This window comes from Sus scrofa, chromosome 6 (assembly GCF_000003025.6).
Source record: "Sus scrofa isolate TJ Tabasco breed Duroc chromosome 6, Sscrofa11.1, whole genome shotgun sequence".
Lineage (NCBI taxonomy): Eukaryota > Metazoa > Chordata > Mammalia > Artiodactyla > Suidae > Sus > Sus scrofa.
This window is the reverse complement of record NC_010448.4, coordinates 80574304-80585228: the sequence shown is the minus strand read 5'-3', so window position 1 is coordinate 80585228 and position 10925 is coordinate 80574304. Positions and strand designations below refer to the sequence as shown.

Genomic DNA, 10925 nt, shown 5'->3' with positions numbered 1-10925 from the left:
AATCAGTGACAAAAGTCCATCTAGAGAATTGCTGTTAACATTTGGATGGATCATCTAGCCTTGCTCACTCTCACTGATGGGGTGCTCACTACCTGTCAACACAGCTCAAGCAGTCATTGCCAGCTTGGACCCTGAAAATGCTTTTCTTTAATTTCTTTTTAATTTTAATTTTTTTCTTTTTTGGCTGTCTTGCAGCATATGGAGTTCCTGGGATGAGATCCACTGTGCTGACCCACACCACAGCTGTGGCAATGCTGGATCCTTAACCCACTGTGCCGGGCTGAGGATAGAACTTTCGTCCCAGCAGTCCAGAGATGTTGCTGATCCCATTGCGCCACATCAGGTACTCAGAGAATGCTTTTCTTTAGATTGAGTGATTCTGTCGCCCCCAGGCTAGAGACCAAGGTGTTCAGGTCTGGATGGACCATGTCTTTCTGCTTCTTCTCATGACCACGGGTTTTTTTTTTTTTTTTTTTTTTTTTTTTTGTCTTTCGTATTTTTCTAGGGTTCCCAGGGGTTGAATCGGAGTTGTAGCCGCCGGCCTATGCCACAGCCACAGCAACATGGGATCCAAGCCACATCTGCAACCTACAGCACAGCTCACGGCAACGCCCGATCCTTAACCCACTGAGCCAGACCGGGGATCGAACCTGCAACCTCATGGTTCCTAGTAGGATTCATTTCTGCTGTGCCACGATGGGAACTCCCACCATGGTTTTTTAAAATTTTTTCCTGAGAATTTTGCCAGAGGGAGGAGGAGAAGAAGAGGAGAAGAGGGAGGGCTGTTGTACCTGGGCAGGTCATGAGAGTCTAGGGCCAGAGTTTTCAAGGCTTTGGGACTCCTTTTTCATTTGCCGTCTTGTATGACATCACACATATATACAAAAACTCCAGACAATGATACTTAAGGGTGGTCCCCAGGATTCAGGGGCTTGGGGGGGCTGAAATCTCCCTATGACCTTGGGCAAGCCACATCACTTTGCTGGGCCTCAGTTTCTTTATCTGTTAAATGGGGATGATACAGCCTGCTCAGTGGGCTGCTGAGGGATTATAGGAATATATGAGGAAGTTTATACTGTCAAACACAACAGCAAAATAAGTCATCATTATGAATAATATCTGTGTGACCTTGGGCAAGTTACCTAACCCCTCTGAGCCTCAGTTTCTCCTTCTGTCAAGATGAAGGCATGGTGGGAAGCAGGAAGGCTGGTCTGTAACATCCCTTCCAGCAACATCTTTGATTGCATTGTGTTAGTCTTGCTTCCCCGCAAGAGGAGTTAGAAATATTATGTCAGAGCCAGAATGGTCAGCCTGGTTGCTCCTGTTTTACATATGAAATAACTTAAGACCAGAGATAGAAAGACTTGCCCAAGGTCACACAGAGAGTGGCAGAGTTAGCACGAGGAAAAACCAAATACTGTGAAAATCTTCTCAAAGTATAGCTTTCAAAACATGAAATACACAATTCTATGTAGAAATACATAGTGAGCACATGTTAATTTTATGTAGCTTACAAATGAAGGAACAAAACTAGTTAGATGAAGGGTATGAGGACAAAAACCTTATATCTAACTATAGGTGGAAAGATTCAGGAAAAACAAAAACAATAACCCAACCCCCCCCCCAAGAATTCTGGACTATTCCTAAGTATGCTAAGTTAGATGCAAAACTGATTAAGGTTCTATGCAGCAATAAAATCATAATGCTGGGGTTATCTTTTCTATTGAGAAGTGACCATTTGCATTTCAACCAGACAAAAACAATTGGCAACTTATCAGTTTTCTACCAGCTAACAGCTATCTTTACAGAGCCTGGGCCCTAATCAATAGTAAATAATAAGTCAAGCAAAGTGACATTCCCCTGGAGTGTCAGATGACCCTTAGGAGGGCTTGTTAGCCACCACTCTAATTTGCCTTTGAAAGAACACCAGTTATCTATTTGCCTTGTTTCCAAGTGTTAGATGATTTCACTTATCAGGCTGTTGCAAGAGTATAAACACTTCTCAAGAAATAAAAAGGCATTGACAGCGATGAGCATGTCATTAGTGTGAAAAGTAATGGGTCGGCAATAACCCCGTGAAGATCACAGGGACACCTTCAGTCAGAGGGGATGACATTTTCTTCCTTTTCTCGGGGAGCTCAGGGTCCTGGAGGGGAGGCAGAGATGTAGGGATGAGAGGAAACCCTTGTCCTCCTTGCAAGGTCTCCATCCATGAGTCCATTCTCAGCATATAGTCAGGGGTCTAAGGAATAACCAAAAAAAAAAAAAAAAAATTCTAAATTACTCATATTCTTTATGGTGGAGTCACATCTCATTCAAGGGTGGGTTTCCAAAGTCAGCCTATCAGGCAATAATTGTAAGTGGTTACTATTACTCCTGGAAGAAGTTCTTAGGAAAGCCCCAAGTTGGAGACCATATTACCATTTCGGGAGAGTTATATGTTGTCACTTTTAGCTTTGACGTTGGAACAGGTCTCTGGTTCTTCATAGAAAGTGTAGAAGTGGCCTGCTTTGGCTATTTTTTAAGTCTTATTTCTATGGGACCTCCATGCACGTGAATGAACTTTTGTTTCTTTTTCTCCCATCCTGTATCAGTCTTATCATTTGTGCATCCACAAGAACTCAGGACTGGTAAGAGGGGGAAATCCCTGCTCCCTGGCACCTGCCATGTGCGAGGTAGAGAGGCGTAAAGAGGTTTGTGAAAAGCCCCAGCTCCGCTCCTACTCCACGTGGGATCTTGAGAGGTTTCTTGCAGAATCTGACTGGGAGGTCCTGATTCCTTTGATCTCTCTTTGTCTCAGGAAATGTACGGTGGGGGATCTACATGGATTTGCACGGGGGAGAAGGCGTGAGAAGAGAAGAGCATGGGGTTGTGGGTGGTAGGGTGCGTTCCTGAAACTGTGGGCACCTTTGATGTCTCTGCATTTCCATCAGTTCTGCTGTTGGTGATGCCGTTATACTCTGTCTCCTTTGTCGTTTGGAATCTAACTGAAGGTCAGGCTGTCATTGTCTAACGTAGGGGAGTGAATGTCATTGCACTATATGACTTGGGCCCAGTCCACCAGAACCTCAGGCCCCGTATTTGAGTTCCATCAGAAGCCTCACACCCTTCAATGTCTGAACTGATTTCTCTTAAACCAGAGGGTAAACAGAGGGGAGCAGTTGAGTATTAGTTGGCTAATGGATACCCCCTTTTTTGGAAAAGGAATTGAATCTTTCAAGTTGGAGTTGTACTCAGTAGTGAGGCATCCCTCATAGGATCTGGGGCAGATGTGAGGACAAGCAGGTCCGTGACCCAGAATAGGATCCTTGAGGGTCTAGAGGGATGGGCATCATCCCCTCTCTTTTGTGTGTGTGTGTCTTTTTAGGGCTGCACTCGCAGCATATGGAGATTCCCAGGCTAGGGGTCCAGTCAAGAGCTGAAGCCGCCAAGCTATACCACAACCACAGCAATGTGGGATCCAAGCCTTGTCTGCGAACTACACCACAGCTCACGGCAAAGCCAGATACTTAACCCACTGAGCGAGGCCACGGATCGAACCCACGTCCTCATGGATGCTAGTCAGGTTAACTGCTGAGCCATGATGGGAACTCCAGTATCCCCTATCTTATTTTAAGGTATCTTTAGCTCTTCCTCTCTCTGAATCATATTAGGCAAAATGCAGATAGCCAAATGCGTATAGAAGTCACTCTGGGAGTTCCCGTCATGGCGCAGTGGTTAACGAATCCGACTAGGAACCATGAGGTTGCAGGTTCGATCCCTAGCCTTGCTCAGTGGGTTAAGGATCCGGCGCTGCCGTGAGCTGTGGTGTAGGTTGCAGACGTGGCTCGGATCCCGAGTTGCTGTGACTCTGTTGTAGGCCGGTGGCTACGGCTCCGATTAGACCCCTAGCCTGGGAATCTCTGTATGCCTCGGAAGCGGCCCCAGAAAAGGCAAAAAGACCAAAAAAAAAAAAAAAAAAAAAAAAAAAAGAAGTCACTCTGAAATTCATGCATTTCTTTTCTTAATTAAAAATTTGAGGTGTAATTTACTTAACAGTAAAATGCATGAATCCTAGGTGTCCTGCTCAATGACTTTTCCTGTAAATGAAGACACCCTTTACCACAACCCAGATAAAAATACAAAACATTCCCATCACCCCAGCAAGTTCCCTGGTACCCCTGGCAGTATAATCAGCCTTCAGTGTCCCCAGGATCTGCGTCCACGGATTCAGTCCATCTCAGATCAAAAATATTTAGTTTTGTTTTTTTGTTTTTTTTTTTGTCTTTTTTGTCTTTTGTTGTTGTTGTTGTTGTTGTTGTTGCTGCTTCTTAGGCCGCTCCCGCGGCATATGGAGATTCCCAGGCTAGGGGTTGAATCGGAGCTGTAGCCACCGGCCTACGCCAGAGCCACAGCAACGTGGGATCCGAGCCGCGTCTGCAACCTACACCACAGCTCACGGCAGCGCTGGATCGTTAACCCACTGAGCAAGGGCAGGGATGGAACCCGCAACCTCATGGTTCCTAGTCGGATTCGTTAACCACTGCGCCACGACGGGAACTCCCAAAAATATTTAGAAATGGAGTTTCCTGGTGGCCTAGCAGGTTAAGGATCCAGCATTGTCACTGCTGTGGCTTGGGTCACTGCTGTGGTGGGGCTTCGATCCCTGGACTGGGAATTTCCACATGCGATGGGTGTGGCCCAAAAAAAATAAATCGGAAAAAAAATTTCTAGGGAGTTCCCAAAAAAGCAAAACTTGAACTTGCCTTGTGCACAGCTGGCAACTATTTACATAGCATTTACATTGTATTTACAGCTATTTACATAGCATTTACATTGTATTAGGTATTATCAGTAATCTAGAGAGGATTTAAAGTGTACTGGAGGATGTGGGTAGGTTATATGCTAATACTATGCCATTTTATGGAAGGGACTTAAGAATCCAAGATTTTGGTATCTGCAGGGGTTGCGGGGGCGGGGGAATTGGGGGGGCGGTGCTGGGACAAATCCCCTGCAGGTTGATTCCCAGAGAAGACCATACTCCCCTCACCTCCAAAATGACCAGCATTCTGACTTCTCTCAACACAGGCTACTTATGCCTGTCCTTGAACTTCACATAAATGGAATCGTTCTGTGTCTTTTGTGTCTGGCTTCTTTCATTTCACACGCTTGTGAGAGTCAGCCCTGATCTTGCTCGCGTGGTTCGGCTCTTTTGCTGAGTACTACTCCGCTGTATGCATGGAGTGCACTTTGCAGCCCTACTCCTGTTTGGGGATATTTTCGGTGACGATGATAAAAAGCTGCTAAGAATATTCTTCTACAGTCTTCTTCCCCGTGCCACCCTGGGACCCAAGGCACTCAAGTCCCTGCTGTGCTGTTTGAATGCCAAGGAGGGGACATGGAGTTGATGCGGATACCCCTTCCTCTCACACCCACTGCTCCACGCTCCCCTCTTCAACTCCCTCTCCCTCACAGACACAAACCCCTTGGACCCTCAACCTGATCCACTTTTTCTCCTTCTCCTGGCTCTTTATTATGGAGATTGTCTTAATCTTGTCTTTCTTGCTAAATCCTTCTCCTCCTCCTGGGCCTTGGGAATCTCTCCTTCCCTTTTCCTTCCCTCCACCCTTCAGATCAGGTTTTTTTTTTTTTTTTTTGGCGGGAGTGTTTGGGAATTGGGGAGGGAGCTGTCAGAAATTGCCACAAGTCTTCAGTTGCATGTCCTTTATTCTTTGCTTCTCTTGGCAGATCAAAGAGCTTTGGGGGATAGTTTTATGAGAAACGGAGGGGATTGTAAAACAACAAATAATTTGTTGGGGAGAGAGGCAGTGTGGGTTCAACTTCAGCACCTACCTCCCTTTTGCTGTATGGATGCCCTTGCACGAGAGAACTCCTGCATCTGGGGAATGGCAATGACCCCTTGGACTAGGGTATGGCTTCTGATCAGTGTGGCTTGAACCTGGCACGTGGCAGGCACCTAGCAAAAATCCCACCTGCCCCACAGGGGGCTTGTTGAGAGGTTTGGGGAAAACATGTAAAAGGAAGACCGAACATAGCAAACATGATTTTTTTGAGGTGGGGAGAGTAAGAAAAATAGGAAGAAAACAAGTTCCCCGGAACAGCTGGCCTCAGCTGGAGACAAGCATCCTGGCTGCCCAGGGGGAAGCAGCCAAGTCTGCAAGGGGCCAGGAGGAGCCACTCTGGGAGAAGTTTCCAACGTGCAGATCGAGCTGGAAAGGTGCTAATGGAAGCCACCAGGCACGCAGGCAGGTGAGATGTAAAGAGATTAAGAGGATTAGGAGTGAGTTTGGAAAACAAACAGTGAGCCAGCAAGGAGGACGTGCCTCTGCCTGGTGAGGGTCGGGCCCCAGATCCTGAGGGCTGCCTGGACTCCACTGCCAGGGAATATGGCACCCAGAAGGCCTGAGCTGTGTGAGCTTCCAAAGAGCTTGCATAGATGCAAGGAGAGTGGCCAGGGGAAAGCCCCCACCCTATCCCCACCTCTAAATCCTCCACCCCCCAACTTCCCATGCAGAAATGACCTCCTTCATTCGCCCATCGCTTGGCCTGCCATTCCACCTTTACTCATTTTATTTTTTCCCAGTGGGGTAAGCATTGCCTTCTCTGGGGGTATTTTAAAATTAAAGATGCGTCTTAGCGCATTTGCAAGATATTAATGGGCTCTCCTTAGTGAGAGCTTAGTATTTAGCGCTTAATACACTGTCTGTTTCATCATCACAGCCCCAGGGATGTAGTACTATGACAAACCCCTCTTACAGATGAGGCTCAGAGAGGGTAAGCCACCCCCACAAGGTCACACAGCCAGCAAGTGGCAGAGTTATTTCCTCCACACCAGGTATGTTTTTGAAGATGTTCATTAGCATCCTGCACATCGGGGTCTAAAACGGGAACTCCGAAAGGGAGAGGGGAGTGGAAGGATAAAAGGATTGGGTCTGGGGACTCTGAAGGCAATATTTGCCAGCTTCACAAACTTAGCTCCCTTGTGCCAGGCATTTTATATGTATCATCTCACTTAATTTACACAGTATCCTTACAGGATAGTATTTTGGCTCATTTTTAAAGATGAAGAAACTAAGGCTTCGAGAGACAAAGTGTCTTGCTCATGGGTCTAGGGGTTGCCAGCTTTAACAAATAAAAATACAGGATGCCCCGTTCAATCTGAATTTCAGATAAACAACATTATGCATGGGATATACTTATGGTAAAATACTATTACTCATCCTCTGTTTTATCTGGCAACTGCAGAAGTCACACAGCCCGAGGGTGGCTGTTCTCCCCCATTTCCCTGGCTCACCGGGAAGCCTATCTTGGTAGGAAGGGGTGGGCTGAAGGAGAGGCTCCTCTGCCTCCCAGGAGAGCAAGGAATCGGTGCCTTCATCTCCACGTAGGGTCCAAGATCATAGCCAAGAACTCCAGGCAGGCTCTCCCACTGTGACCTCCACATCATCGCCCAGTCTCTCTCTGCCATAGACTTTCGTCAAGAGAGGCCACTGTTGGCTGGAGGCAGGGGTCTTGGGTTCAAAAGACATTCATCTCTGCAGAGTGTCCGTGCACAGATCACCCGCCACCCCAGGGCCTCAGTCTCCCCATCTGTAAAAAAGAGAGAGGAGTTGAACTACAGCAGTGGTTCCCTAAGTCGGAGTCACCTGGGGGAGCTGGTGAAGGAGACCGTTGCCTGGGCTGTATCGCTACCTTCTGCAACAGAATCTCTGGGGCGGAGCTTCTGCAGTTTCCACAAGTGCCCTGGGTGAGCTGAGGCAGGCAGCCCAGGACCTTTCTGGAGGTTTGACAGCAACTGAGGGTCTCTCCAACTTGACACAGGGGCTGGGCATGCTTTTTGCATCTGACAAGTAGAGAGCAGGTGCTGAAGCATCTAGAAATGCCTTGATGGAGTAAGAGAGAGAGGAAAGTCCAGGTTTGTTGGGTTGGGTGGGGGTAGGAGGAAGGGAAAGTCATTAAATCGCCCCTGGGCTGAGACCATTTCCAATTTCCAGCTTGGAATTCAGAAATGTTTCCTACATCTGAGTAAGATTTATGGTTTTTCACAACCCTTGCCTGGCTCTCATGATTCCCGGACAGGGGACAGGTGAGAGTATGGTTGTCAGCTCCAATGTACTGATGGGAAGACCGAGGCTCAGAGAGGGCCATCGGTTTCTGGTGCCACACAGCAAAGCCGGTCCAGTCTGCATTCACTGGGCCAGGATTCCGCCCACCATCCCCACCTTAAGGCCTTCTGGATGGTGTCTGGGGAGACAGTGTCCTGCTTCCGAGGTCCAGGCACTGCTTTTCCTTTCAGGGCTGCATGTGTGGGCATGTGGAAATTCCCAGGCTAGGGGTCGAATCGGTGCTACAGCTGGCCACCTACACCACAACCACAGAAATGCAGGATCTGAGCTGCATCTGTGACCTACACTGCAGGTCACAGCAATGCCAGATCCTTAACCCACTGAACAAGGCCAGGGATGGAACCCGCGTCTTCATGGATACTAGTCAATTTCATTACCTTTGAGCCAGGAACTCCCCACGCACTGCTTTTCATGGTGATGTTCCGTGCCTCCTCCTTGGTCCCAGCCGCCCCCTCTCAGCAGGCAATTGTCCTACACTTCCCTACCTCAGCTCCAACCCTCCTTCTCCTTTCCTTGAAGGGGAGCATCCCCAGGGCAGAGCTGGGATTTGGGCGAGGGTCTGCGGTGATCAGCTCCTTCTTCTGTTTCTGTCCCCTGGGCTGCTTCGGAATTTGGGCCAATAACAGCTGCTTCAGCCTGTTTCCTCCCCCTCTTCCCAGCCCTCTGCTGATTACAAATAAACACCCGGTCTACGCGGGAGAGTAATTAACTCTCCAGCGTGGGGAGAACTAATCAGCCTGGAGTTTGCTGCAGGTGGGAAAAGCAAAGGCGTTTCCTAAGTAGTATGCAAATGACACCCGAGGTATGCAAACCACCCCCTTGGGCTCCTGGGAAAGGCTATCACCACAGGCTGCTGAGAAGGGACAGGCTCTGGGGTAACAGTGGCCCCAGCTGCAGGGGGCCTGGTCCCTCAAGTTTAGGGGGGCCGGAGGGATCAGCGTAGGAGTGGGGGGACTCCCCTTCGGGGCTCCCCAGCACACCTGCAATCCTTGTGTCTGGAGCTCTGGGAGACAGAGGGAAAAATAGGCTCAGGGCTCAGAACTGCCGGCTTTGAATCACATCACTGGTCCTTGCCCATGTGACGCTGGGCAAATCACTCCCACCTTTCTGAGCCTCAGTTTTCTCATTAAAAGATGAGGATAAAGACACCTGCTTTTGAGTTCCCATTGTGGTGCTTTGGAAACGAATCTGACTAGTATCCATGAGGACGCAGATTTGATCCCTGGCCTCGCTCAGTGGGTCAGGGATCTGGTGTTGTCATGAGCTGCAGTGTAGGTCACAGATGTGGCTCAGATCCTGCATTGCTGTGGCTGTGGTGTGGGCTGACAGCTGTAGCTCTGATTTGACCCCTAGCCTGGGAACTTTCATATGCTGCAGGTGTGGCCCTGAAAAGCTTAAAACAAACAAACAAACAAACAAACAAACAAAAGAGACATACTTTTCTGACTTGGACTGAGAGCTGGGTAGCATATAAAGTGTGTATAACTTGACCTGGCACTTTAGTGTTCAGTAAATGGAAATTTGTCAGAAGGTATCAAGCTATGCCCATAGCATCCATGGGGACCACAGACTCCTGAATCAAGGCCCTGCCCCCTTGGGGCTCATCCTCACCCGGTGTGCCTTTCAGGGGTTTGGGCAACCTTGTGACACATGACTTGGAAGGCTTTAGGAATGGCCCTCCTGTTTCCAGGTACATTGTGCCTCCTGCCTTGTCTGAAACTCTTGATCAGGGCTAGGGTAAGGAGAGCGAGGCTCCCAGGGAGCAGAATGTAAGGAGGCCTTCACTTAGGACTGTGAGTACAGAATCCGCTCTGAGAATGAGCATCTCATTCACCGCATCCGCTCAGTGTTAAGATTCATCCTCTTGGGGTTAAGTCATCTCTTGGTGCAGAGCATTGTTCTTCAAAGGGCAGGGATGGGGGGGAGGGGCATGAGGACATTTTTTGGTGATGGAAATATTTTATATCTTAGCTGGGATAGCAGGTGCACAGGAGTACACGTGTGTCAAAACTCACCAAGTGGGAGTTCCCATTGTGGCTCAGCAGGTTAAGAACCCAACATAGTGTCTGTGAATATGCGGGTTTGATCCCTGGCTTCATTCAGTGGGTTAGGGATCTGGCATTGCCACAAGCTGTGGCATAGGTCGCAGCTGCAGCTCCAATTTGACCCCTAGCTAGGGAAATTCCATATGCCACAGGTGTGGCTGTAAAATAGAAAAAAAAAAAAAACCCAAAAAAAACACACCTCACCAAATGGTACATTTACGTTATGAGTGTTTTACTATATATAAGTTTACTTCCATAAAACATAATTTAAAAATAAATAAAATGTAGGTGTCTTCTGGGAGATATCGTTAATATGTACACATTAACGTACAGTGAGGCTGACAATGAAATCAGTCCTCCAGCTTCTGCTTATGTACCTCCTGTGACCCAGAGCTCATTACTTATACAGCCAGGACATCCCTAGTTTGGCAGTGGGACCGGGACCCAGATCTGACTCCAGAGTCCAAAGGCCTTGGGCTCTACTCTACTGACGGCCCCAGGATTGTATGTCCTCAGGAATCATTTAAATGAGTTGTCACATACTGAAATGTTTGTCACATGCTGTCGAGAGAGTAAGGGCTTCTGCACATCTGGAGACACAGGGGAAATTGCACTTCCCCACCTCATCCTAGCAGTCAGGCAGGGTCCGGGGCCAGTTCTGTGCGATGGCATATGAACTGAAGTGCGATGGCTGGTGCAAACTCTCTAGCACTCTCTTGATCCGCTGCTGCTGATGCAGAGTCCTCATGCTGCG

General features: G+C 48.2%; 1 long non-coding RNA gene across 3 annotated transcripts; it reads right to left on the bottom strand.

The window, feature by feature from the left end:
• Window positions 489-9301, bottom strand: LOC110261111. 3 transcript variants are annotated; one of them, XR_002344938.1, is made up of 4 exons: window positions 8504-9301; window positions 7693-7883; window positions 7295-7590; window positions 663-2242 (listed from the first exon to the last, which is right to left on the bottom strand). It is a non-coding gene; the product is annotated as an uncharacterized LOC110261111 (long non-coding RNA). The 3 variants fall into 3 exon arrangements; XR_002344936.1 differs by lacking the exon at window positions 7693-7883 and having other exon boundaries at window positions 489-2242; window positions 8504-9291; XR_002344937.1 differs by lacking the exons at window positions 663-2242; window positions 7693-7883 and having other exon boundaries at window positions 5619-7590; window positions 8504-9300.